Raw genomic sequence first — 12,220 nt, forward strand, 5'->3', positions numbered from 1 at the left:
AGTTCATCGAGCAGATAGGGAGAGGGCTCTCTCTGGCAAGAACAAAGGCGGAGGGCTCTGCTTTATGACAAATAACAAGTGGTGCGACAAGGGAAACGTGAAGAAACTTGCGAGCTTATGCACTCCCAATTTAGAATAGTTGGACATCAAATGTCGCCTTTTTAACCTTCCGAGAGAGTTCGCAGGGATTATCACCATGGCTGTGTATATCCCGCACCAATCTGGCACAAAAAAAAGCCTCTCAAAGATCTTCATTGGACCCTGAATAAAATGGAAACCGCATTCCTGGAGGCAGCGTTCATTGTGGCGGGGGACTTCAACAAAAGTAATTTGAGAACCGTCCTCAACACATTTACTTTCCAAGTCGCAGAGATTCTATGCTGGACCACTGCTACACGCCTTTTCCACACGGGTATAAGGCCATCTCCCATCCTCCTTTCGGCAAACCTGACCATGACTGCTTCCCGCCTACAAACAAGGACTCAAGATGGAAGTTCCGGTGGTCAGGTCTGTACAAAACGGGTCTGACCAATCAAAATCCATGCTTCATGACTGTATTGATCACGTGGACTGGAATATGTTCCGGGTTGCCTCTGGGGTAACATCAATGAATACACTGACTCAGTCACCAGATTCATAAAAAAATGCATTGATGATGTGATACCGATGGTGTCTTTCAAAAATTATACGATTTGAAAACCGTGGATTGATGGAAGCCTTGTCGGGAAGCTGAAGGAGAGAGATGCTGCTTATAAACATGGCATGGTGACCAGGATAATTGTATGGTTAAACAGTACAAATTCGTCCTATGCAGAATGACAAGAATGGTGAGACAAGGGTATAGGGACAAAGCGGAGAAGCAATTCAGCGGGTTTGGAATGAGGCATATGTGGCATGGGCTTCTACTGATCACAGATTACAAAAATAAATCCAGTCACTCACACCAACATTGCCCTACAGGACGTGCCACTTTTTTTCTCACGCTTTGAGCAAAACCACTCTGAGTTGCCGAGGAGAGCCCCTGAGGACAACGAGAGCTATGTGTTTACGGTCCCCATGTAAGTCATTTAAACGTGTTAACCCTCGCAAGACTGCCGACCCTGATCCTCAAACACAGGTGCCCCACAATGGCAATCCACTCTTGTACTTCCTTTATACCCATGCCTACGTGGCCTCACACAGCTCCAACTCCATCATCAAGTTTGCTGACGACACGACAGCAGTTGGCCTGATTTCCAACCCACGACAAGACGACCTGCAGGGAGGAGGTATGCGTGGTGCCAGGTAAACAACCTCTTCCTCCATGTCAGCAAAACGAAGGAGCTGATTGTGGACGTCAGGAGAAACCAAGCTGGGCACGCCCCCATCCTCATCAGCAGAGCTGCAGTAGAGATGTTAAAAAGTTCCTCTGCATACACATCTCAGAGGAGCTGAAATGATAAAACCACACGGACACCGTGGTGTAGAAGACACAGGAAGGCCAAGAAGATCCTCAGGGACCTCAGCCACCTGAGCCATGGCCTGTTCTCCCCCACTTCAATCACTCAGACGTGGGCAGTACTGGAGGATCAAGGGTAAAAAGTGTCAGACTGGCCAATAGCTTTTACCCCCAGACCGTCAGGTTGCTGAAAAGCCACCACTATTCAGCCACATGCTCCCCCTGTCCCTCTCCGAATCAAATTAAATACATTTTATTTGTCACATACACATGGTTAGCAGATGTTAATGCAAGTGTAGCGAAATGCTTGTGCTTCTAGTTCCGACCACGCAGTAATATCTAACAAGTAATCTAACCATTTCACAACAACTACCTTATACACACAAGTGTAAAGGAATGAATAATAATATGTACATAAAAATATATGGATGAGTGATGGCCAAACGGCATAGGCAAGATGCAGTAGATGGTATAGAGTACAGTATATACATATGAGATGAGAAATGTAGGGTATGTAAACAGTATATAAAGTGGCATTGTTTAAAGTGGCTAGTGATACATTTATTACATCCAATTTTGAATTATTAAAGTGGCTGGAGCTGAGTCAGTATGTTGGCAGCAGCCACTCAATGTTAGTGATTGCTGTTTAACAGTTTGATGGTCTTGAGATAGAAGCTGTTTTTCAGTCTCTCGGTCCCAGCTTTGATGCACCTGGACTGACCTCGCCTTCTGGATGATAGCGGGGTGAACAGGCAGTGGCTCGTGTGGTTGTTGTCCTTGATAATCTTTTTGGCCTTCCTGTGACATCGGGTGGTGTAGGTGTCCTGGAGGGCAGGTAGTTTGCCCCCGGTGATGCATTGTGCAGACCGCACTACCCTCTGGAGAGCCTTACGGTGGTGGGCAGAGCAGTTGCCATACCAGGCGGTGACACAGCCCGACAGGATGCGTGCGATTGTGCATCTGTAAAAGTTTGGTGACAAGCCAAATGTATTCAGCCTCCTGAGGTTCTTCACCACGCTGTCTGCATGGGTGGACCGTTTCAGTTTGTCCGTGATGTGTACGCCAAGGAATTTAAAACTTTCCACCATCTCCACTACTGTCCCGTCGATGTGGATAGTGCGCTTCTCCCTCTGCTTTTTCCCGAAGTCCACGATCATCTCCTTTGTTTTGTTGACATTGAGTATGAGGTTATTTTCCTGACACCACACTCACATCCTCCCTGTAGGCCATCTCGTCATTGGTGGTAATCAAGCCTACCACTGTAGTGTCGTCTGCAAACTTGATGATTGAGTTGGAGACGTGCATGGCCAAGCAGTCATGGTGAACAGGGAGTACAGGAGAGCGCTGAGAACGCACCCTTGTAGGGCCCCAGTGTTGAGGATCAGCATGGTGGAGATGTTGTTTCCTACCCTCACCACCTGGGGGCAGCCCGTCAGGAAGTCCAGGACCCAGTTGCAATGGGCGGGGTCGAGACCCATTGTCTTAAGCTTATTGCTGAGTTTGGAGGGTACTATGGTGTTGAATGCTGAGCTGAAGTCGATGAACAGCATTCTAACATAGGTATTCCTCTTGTCCAGATGAGTTAGGGCTGTGTGCAGTGTGATTGCGATTGCGTCATCTGTGGACCTATTGGGGCGGATTAGCAAATTGGAGTGGGTCTAGGGTGTCAGGTAGGGTGGAGGTGATATGGTCCTTGACTAGTCTCTCAAAGCACTTCATGACGGCGGAAGTGAGTGCTACGGGGCCATTGTCATTTAGCTCAGTTACCTTTGCTTTCTTGGGAACAGGAACAATGGTGGCCCTCTTGAAGCATGTGGGAACAGCAGACTGGGATAAGGATTGATTGAATATGTCCGTAAACACACCAGCCAGCTGGTCTGCGCATACTCTGAGGACGCGGCTAGGGATGCCGTCTGCCTTGCATCCTTGCGAGGGTTAACACTTTTAAAAGTTTTACTCACGTTGGCTGCGGTGAAGGAGAACCCACAGGTTTTGGTAGCGGGCAGTATCGGTGGCACTGTATTGTCCTCAAAGCGAGCAAAGAAATTGTTTTGTTTGTCTGGGAGCAAGACATCGTGGTCCGCGACGGGGATGGTTTTCTTTTTGTAGTCAGTAATTGACTGTAGACCCTGCCACATACCTCTCGTTTCTGAGCCGTTGAATTGCGACTCTACTTTGTCTCTATACTGACGCTTAGCATGTTTGATTGCCTTGCGGAGGCAATGTACTTGCATAGTTTCCTAGGAACGCGAAGCGAGGCGGCCATCTCTGTCGGCGCCAGAACAGTACAGCGGGGGAACAGCCCCCCCCTCCCCCCCCACGCTGCTCCCCCGCTGCTCCCCCTTTCGATATCCACCCCCTCAAAAGACATCTATTCTGCTCCCTCAATTGATATTTTATTTTTCTCCCCCCACTCCTCAACGGACAATTACCCTGCCAAACACCCCAATGGACATTTATATTTATCATTGTCGCAGTTGTAAATATATATGATTATTATTTTTAAAAATATATTATTTCATTCACACCTGCACTGTTGGAGCTCGCATATTTTGTGTGAGGTGATGCATTTTGGTGTGTGTGTGTGTGATGCATCTCTCTCTCTCTCTCTCTCTCTCTCTCTCTCTCTGTGTAAAATAGTGTGTAGACGTCACACGCGTTGGAGCCAGAAAAGGTACAGCAGACAATATGAATTATCCATAACAAATCAGAGGTTGGCAGCATGCAGGTTGGGAATGGGGTTGGGTTTATGCGTCGCAGTGTTGAGCATAAATCGTCCTTGATTAAACAGAAGAGCTACATTGTTTCTCATTGACTCATGAAACATTATCCTTATTTCTTTATATTCTAAAGAGTCACTAAGTCAATGGACTACATCTTCTGTAGGAAAGAGGGTCTAGCTATTTCTTCGTTCTCTTTCAATGCCCATACATTTGCACTGTCTCTTTTGCCCATGGCATTCTCTTAGGCTGCTCAGTACTGGGCCTATTCAGTGGCTCTGTCATTACAAACAGCAGTAGAGAGATATTGCTGAGCTGAAATGGGATTCATTATTATAATATGAAGTGTATTATCATTATCCTGATTAAAAATGGAGTGTAATAATGTAATATAATGGGGTGTAATGGTGGCCTCTTTACAGTCCATCTCCACATGCTCTTTCACGTACTGGTGTGTAATCAGACCTAAGTCAGGCTAACCTCAGGGAGCAGAGGAGATCTGCTCTCTAATGATCCCTCTACTCTGTGGTCTGTCTCTCGTGCTCTTGCTCTCTCTCTGTCTCTTCCCCATCTCTCGTTCTCCCTCTTCCTCTCTGATTCTCTCTGTCTCTCCTCTCCCTCTCCCCTCTCTCGCTCTCTCTCTCTCTTGCTATATGTTCTCTCTCTTCCTCTCTGATTCTCTCTGTCTCTCCTCTCCCTCTCCCCTCTCTCGCTCTCTCTCTCTCTTGCTATATGTTCTCTCTCTTCCTCTCTGATTCTCTCTGTCTCTCCTCTCCCTCTCCCCTCTCTCGATCTCTCTCTCTCTTACTATATGTTCTCCCTCTTCCTCTCTGATTCTCTCTGTCTCTCCTCTCCCTCTCCCCTCTCTCGCTCTCTCTCTCTCTTCCTATATGTTCTCCCTCTTCCTCTCTGATTCTCTCTGTCTCTCCTCTCCCTCTCCCCTCTCTCGCTCTCTCTCTCTTGCTATATGTTCTCTCTCTTCCTCTCTTTCTATCTTTATCTATCTCTCTCTGTCTCGCCCTCATTCTCATTTTCAGCCTCTCTCTCTCTCTCTCTCTCTCTCTTAGGTGAGTACAGAAGGATTAATCTCCTAGCCAATGATAGTCTTGATGAGCGCAACAGTATATGGTCACTGTGGGGTATTGGAGACTACCCCCCCCCCTCACACACTCTCACCAACTGTCGATTAAGAACAACTTTGTTTTTCTTCAAGTGAAATTCTTTGAACAGCTGTCATTTCCTAAGAATTGTCATTCTAGGAAACCAGAGCATGCTGTGCCTTTTCTCATTAGTGATTCTGAGTGTATGTGTGTGTTTACCTGTCTGTCTGTGTGTTTGTGTGTACTGAATGTGTGTTAGAGACACACTTTCTAACACCTGGTATTCTCCTGCATTAGGTTTGGTCCTGCCTCTCATTACCTGGGCTTGGGCTGTGCAAACGGCCTCTTAAAGGAGAAATCCACCAATACTGTGTTAAATAACACTAACAATAGTTTTTGTGAACAAATGTTTCATTTTGTTGTTATAATAAGGTTGGTAGCAACACGTAAAAATCGTTGTAGAAATCTGTTACAGCTCAAGTCGGCTACAAAACCAAATGGAATGCTCTCTATGTGCTGGCTAGTTCGCTAGCATGGTAGCTAGTTAGCAAATGTAGCTACACACAACAATACCGAAGTCAATATCAGCAGGTGAAGTAGCTAGCTAACTGTAAAATTGGCTAACAAACTGCACTATGAATTTACGAGTCTACACTCCCACCATGATTAACCTGCAGCTCGATGTGCCTAGCAGAGTTGAATCTGACATTCGTAACAGAAATTTTTTTAAATGTAAAAGGAGAAATGTGCAGGACCCTCTTTCAAATGACACATTTCTCAAGGTAACAGTATCGCAAACATGGCTCATTCAAAAGAACACAACACAAAACTATTAAGAAATATGAGTTTTACTACAGGGACACAGACTTGGAAATTCGTGTATGCACGCGATGAAGAGGACGCGCACATGCTAATATTGCTTTCCTATTGAACATACGTCTTTCCGTATTAAATATTATAGTCGAGTTACATTTTAGGGTATCTAAGGATTAGATAGAAACATATTTTGACTTGTTAAAACAAAGTTTAGGGGTACATTTTCGGATCCCTATCTTGGCATGTTGAACGAGTGGTTTACTCAAATCGATGGCACCAACTAAAGGTACTTTTTGGGATATAAAGAATGATTTTATCTCACAAAACAACACTATGTGTTATACCTGGGACACTTTGGATGACAAATCAGAGGAAGATTTTCAAAAAGTAAGTGAATATTCAATCGCTATTTGTGATTTTATGAAGCCTGTGCCGGTGGAAAAAATATTTTGATGTGGGGCGCCGTCCTCAAACAATCGCATGACATATTTTCGCTGTAAAGCCTACTGTAAATCGAACAGTACAGTTAGATTCATAAGAATTTAAGCTTTTATTAACTGATATAAGCAGACTTGTATTTACCTGAATGTTTAATATCCATAATATGTATGATTATTTATTTGAATTGCGCGCCCTCCAGCTACACCGGAAGTTGTCCCGCTAGCGGGACGCCTAGCCCTAAGAGGTTTTAACAAAACACAGCCTCTCCCATGCGCTACCACAATGCAAGGCCACTCCATGCCGCCACGCCATACTCAGGTGTTTCCTTATTCTGCTCACTCTCTCCACATTGCCTGTCTCCCAAATTGCCTGTAAGTTCACTTACTTTGACCAGGGACCATAGGGCTAAATGGTCACACAAACACAGAAATTGGGTGCAGTGAATTCATGCTGAGGGGGTACAAAGTACGTGAGGACGGTTGGGGGTGTCTGCCACCCATCCGTAAGTTGGAGAATTTCACATTTTTCAAACACCAAATAAAGCTTTTTCCTGCAATCTAGAGACATAATCATTATGCTTAATTCTATGTCATACTGAAATGTAGCACCAACCTGGGTGATGCTTCAGTGACTGTAAAAGCACCAGTAAGACCACCACACCTCAGCCGTGGTCCAGAAAAGCCCCCGACAGAGTGAGCCTCTGCATCCCCTCACACCGGGGAACTGGGGCAGGGGTCTAAAAAGAAGATGCTGTTGATCTGATGTTGCTGCATCATTTAAATCATATTTGCAAGCTAGCCAAGCCAAATATAAACTGGCTTGCCATAATCAGTCCTGCAATTCCGTAGGTCACCACTAGATAGTACAGTTAATCTATCAACAAGTTAACCCCCCCACAAAAAAATATAATAAAACCCTATAAAAAAAACACTTAAAAACAATAAAATATGTGCAATACTTACAGAGCTTCCTGTCTAGGCTACCTCACAGTTCCATGGCAACCACATAACTCAGTTATGAGTTAATAGAACTTAGTTAGGGGTCAGGAGATTGGGAAACTATCTGGGCTAGCTAAAGCCAACATCATCAATTTGGGCATGATGCCTCTAATGAGGCGTGTCTGATAGTGTTGGGTAATGTCAACCTTTGTCCAATCGTGTTTTGTACTCATAAAACATTGTGATATGCAATGTCATTGCCCCCTATTGGCCAAGCACAAACCCCCGCTCCCACCCCATTTTGTTTTTAAATATGCACGAGCTTGAATGGTAGGAGTGAGATAAATCACTAAATTGCCAAAAGATATCTAGTTGAGACACATCTTTTTTAGTAACCTTTTCTAAAAGATGCGTGTGGGCACGTGTGCACCGAAGCGCGCAGGTGGAGCGAGTGACACTGTCAACAAGCCTCACTGGCTGTGCGTGTTGTGATGGGTTGTAAAATCATCATGGACTGCAGACAGAGCTAGTCCTCAGAACTGGATAATCATAATCTGATTCAGATTCTTGCCTTCAGATTCTCCTCTCCTTCTCAGACCCAGGCTACTATGCTTTGATGGTAGGTTGAACATTGCTAGAATAACACATGAATAGGCCTAGGCCAGCTAGGTTACACGTCATTGTCTTTTCTCAGCATCCCTTAGCTGTAGTCTCAGTTTGCTATAGACGTCTCGTTTGATTTTTCCATCTTGGTATTGTTTGCTCAATTTCACTTCTTGTGGCCTGAAATATTTGTCATAAAAAATATAGTTGTGATTGAGAATAGCAGCATTCAATTTACACAACCGTTCACATTTTAAAAGCAGCAACTTTAGGACAAACACACGAGACAAGCACTAGAATATTTTTGGAAATACTTTTCCTACATTTTATTTGTCTTAATGGTTTTATGATATTTCACAGGGGCAAAACTTTGGTTTTAAAAGTGTGGGGGCACATATTAATATGAAGAAACAATATCCAGTTGGATTAACAAACAGCCTGCTCGGAGGCGTCCGCATGGTCCTAATGTACCGTTGCCACATTTTCTATCACATTCCAATGATAAAACTGGGGGGGGGGAGAAATGCAATTTCAGATTGTGGGGGCCCCGTCCAGAGTGAAAGTTGCGCCCTTAATCTTTAAATGAGTAGGATTGGCTTTAGGCCGTTTGGTTCACAACGGCAAGGAAGGATTGCATGCGTCATTTCTGTCATATAATGCTTTGCTCAACTCTAAGGTTTGTTCAAATTTCTCATTAGATCTTTTTTTCTATCGTGCTATTGCCTGTTCTATCTCTCACATTATTACCATATTTGTAGGTTTATTCAAAAACAACTTCACACTTTCTGAGGAATCCGTTAGATGGATTCATTGTTTAATCATCAAATAGTGTGGCAGGACAAATCACTCACTTTTGGACTACGCTATATTGAAATAGGCTACAGCAAAATGGAATATAGCTATTATACTCAGAATGTCACCTATGCACTGCCATGCTGTGCTCTGTTGAAATAGGTTAGCTATCATCTGTCACATATCCATGCCGTCACCATCGACGACGGCTGTCAATCATCCTCCATGTGTGTGCGCTAGTGTGAGTGTTTGTGACGCGTCTCTCTCTTATCTCTATTTGTGCGTACATACGTGTGTTTTTGTGCGTCTGAATCCCACAGGGCTGCATGGTGCTCAAAGCCCAGTAGTCTGACATGAGAGAGTGCTGAGGCTTCACTGAGACCAAACCTCCCCTGTTTAACATGCACCATACGGCCTGCCTCTCCCTCTCTGTATTACTCAGACTGACAGCCACATCTCTGGACCCTGGGTTGGGGTGCACACACACTCACTTACACGCAGACACACACACTATAGCACATACTTAGGGACACACAGACACTGCATTGATGCACATACTCAGACTGAAATACACAGACCAACAGACAGACATGCCCGTCCGCACTCTTTCACTCACACACACACACGCACACGCACGGACACGAACACGCACACGCACACGCACACGCACACACACACACACACACACACACACACACACACATACTCAGACCGAAATACACAGACCAACAGACAGACAAATACACGTATTTGGTCATGTGAGGGTTAACTTCAGTCGAGTGTTTGAGTCTTGGGGAGCTTGGAGTCTTTAGAGGTGATGACAGCTCTGTCAATAGAGAAAATCCCTAACCCATCATGATGAAAGGCTGCAATTAGGCTAAACAGTGTTCAAGACTGACACACGCACACACTAATGTACACACAGACACACATGTACACATGTACACACACACACGCACGCACACACACACTCACACACACACACACACACACACACACACACACACACACACACACACACACACACACACACACACACACACACACACACACACACACACACACACACAAAGAGAAAGGGAAAGAGAAAGAGAAGAGGGTGGAATGCAACAATCAAATGATTGTGTTACATCATCCTCACAGACACCTCCAACCACAAAGGTAATTGTAGTCAGTAATTGTAGTCAGCCTGCCTGTACTCTTTCAATCCCACACACACACACACACACACACACACACACACACACACACACACACACACACACACACACACACACACACACACACACACACACACACACACACACACACACACACACACACACACACACACACACAGTCTTGGGGAGCTTGAAGTCTTTAGAGGTGATGACAGCTCTGTCAATAGAGAAAATCACTAACCCATCATGATGAAAGGCTGCAATTAGGCTAAACAGTGTTCAAGCCTAATACACAGACTAATGCATGCACAGACAGACACACACACAGGAACGCTTATAAGGCCCTCCCTCGTCCTCCCTTTGGCAAATCTAACCTCGACTCTATTCTCCTGCTTCCTGTTTTTCAAACAAAAGCTCATACAGGAGTTAACAGTGACGTGCTCAGGACGGAACTGGTCCGATGAAGCAGACGCTAGGTTACAACACTGTTTTGCTAGTACAGACTGGGATATGTTCCAGGATTCATCCGATACCATCGAGGAGTTTACCACGTCAGTCATAGGCTTCATCAATAACGGCATAGACAATGTCGTCTCCACAGTGACTATATGAATGTATTTTTTTTAACCAAAAACCGTGGATTAAGGTTATAGTTACCGCTTATAAGGAACAGGACATGGACATGGATGCATACAAGAAAGCCTGCTTACGACCCCCAATGACACATCACAATTGCAAAAGGACAATATAGGGGGAAGGTGGAATCCTCCTACACCGGTTCTGATGCTCTTCGTATGTGGCAGGGCTTGCAGACGATAACGGATTACAAAGGGAAACTCAGCCATGAGATGCCCAGTGATGGGGAACTCCCAAACGAGCTAAATGCCTTTTATGCATTGAGTCTTGTGTGAAAGAACCTGTTGTTCCCGATGACTGTGTGATCTCACTCTCCGTGGCCGACGTGAGTCAAACTTTTCAACAGGTGAACAATCGCAAGACCACCAGGCCAGACGGACTACCAGGGCGCTTTCTCAAAGCATACGCAGACCAGTAGGCAAGCCTCTTCAGACATTTTCAAATTCTCCAGGATCCTGTCTGTAACCCCCAACATGTTTCAAGCTGACCACCATTGTCCCTGTTCCCAAGAACTACAAGGTAACCTGCCTAAATGACTTTCGCACAGAGCCCTCATGTCTGTAATTATGAAGCGCTTTCAAGGGCTGGTCATGACACACATCAACGTCATCATCCCAGACAGCCTGGACCTACTCCAATTCACATACCGGCCCAACAGATCCACAGTTTGCAATCTCAATTGCACTTCAGGGAAATGAACTATGTGAGAATGCTCTTCATAGACTACAGCTAACTATTCAACACCATAGTCCCCTCCAAGCTCATTATCAAGCTGGGGACCCTGAGACTGAACTCCTCCCTCTGCAGATGGACTTCTGACAGGCCGGCCCCAGGTGGTGAGGATAGGCATCAATAATAGTGAAGGTATCAAAACTATGAAATAACACACATGGAATAATGTAGTAAGCAAAACAGTGTTAAACATATCAAAATATATGAAATACAAAATATATTTTATATATTTATTTGTTTAACACTTTTTTGTTTACTACATTATTCCATGTGTGTTATTTCATAGTTTTGATACCTTCACTATTATTCTACAATGTAGAAAATAGTACAAATAAAGGAAAAACCTTGAATGAGTAGGTGTGTCCAAACTTTAGACTGCAGTATTACTTGATGCCTTGTTGACTGCAGTATTACTTGTATTACTTGATGCCTTGTTGACTGCATGATTGCTTGATGTCTTGTTGACTGCAGTTTTACTTGTATTACTTGATGCCTTGTTGACTGAGGTATTACTTGTATTACTTGATGCATTGTTGACTGCAGTATTACTTGTATTACTTGATGCCTTGTTGACTGCAGTATTACTTGATGCCTTGTTGACTGCAGTATTACTTGTATTACTTGATGCCTTGTTGACTGCAGTATTACTTGTATTACTTGATGCCTTGTTGACTGCAGTATTACTTGTATTACTTGATGCCTTGTTGACTGCAGTATTACTTGATGCCTTGTTGACTGCAGTATTACTTGATGCCTTGTTGACTGCAGTATTACTTGTATTACTTGATGCCTTGTTGACTGCAGTATTACTTGATGCCTTGTTGACTGCAGTATTACTTGATGC

The sequence above is a fragment of the Oncorhynchus kisutch genome, linkage group LG15 (assembly GCF_002021735.2).
Source record: "Oncorhynchus kisutch isolate 150728-3 linkage group LG15, Okis_V2, whole genome shotgun sequence".
Classification (NCBI taxonomy): domain Eukaryota; kingdom Metazoa; phylum Chordata; class Actinopteri; order Salmoniformes; family Salmonidae; genus Oncorhynchus; species Oncorhynchus kisutch.